The sequence below is a fragment of the Gorilla gorilla genome, chromosome 16, assembly GCF_029281585.2.
Source record: "Gorilla gorilla gorilla isolate KB3781 chromosome 16, NHGRI_mGorGor1-v2.1_pri, whole genome shotgun sequence".
Classification (NCBI taxonomy): Eukaryota; Metazoa; Chordata; class Mammalia; order Primates; family Hominidae; genus Gorilla; species Gorilla gorilla.
Genome location: NC_073240.2, coordinates 33,420,840 through 33,421,474, shown reverse-complemented (window position 1 = coordinate 33,421,474; position 635 = coordinate 33,420,840).

The following is a 635-nucleotide window of genomic DNA, read 5'->3' as shown; positions in this document are numbered from 1 at the left end:
AAATCATCACAATGATTTCTCTTTTTTGGAAAAATGTTTCTCTTATTCTCCTACGTTTTCGTTAAGATTTTTTTTTCTTAAACAAGAAACATGTCTAATATCTGTAAAAACACAAAGCTTTTGGGCCGGGTGCAGGGGCTCATGCCTGTAATTCCAGGACTTTGAGAGCCCAAGGTGGGTGGATCATGAGGTCAGGAGATCGAGACCATCCTGGCTAACACGGTGAAACCCCATCTCTACTAAAAGTACAAAAAAGGCCGGATGTGGGGGCAGGCAGCTGTAGTCTCAGCTACTTGGGAGGCTGAGGCAGGAGAACGACATGAACCCCCGAGGTGGAGCTTGCAGTGAGCCAAGATCATGCCGCTGCACTCCAGCCTGGGCTACAGAGCAAGACTCCATCTTAATTAATTAATTAATTAATTAATAAAAATAAAAAATTAATAGTAAGAGCAATGTGAACAAAAGATGCAATAAAATAATTTAGAAAGTACAAACTATTAAAAAGTAGATTTTAAAACTTGTGCAACAAAGTCAAACAGCAGCCAACGAAAATGTATACCCTTACACGTTTCTTTAAAAAGCAATTTAAATTACATTGATCCACTAAACTAGGAAAAGCAAAACAAACAAAAAGG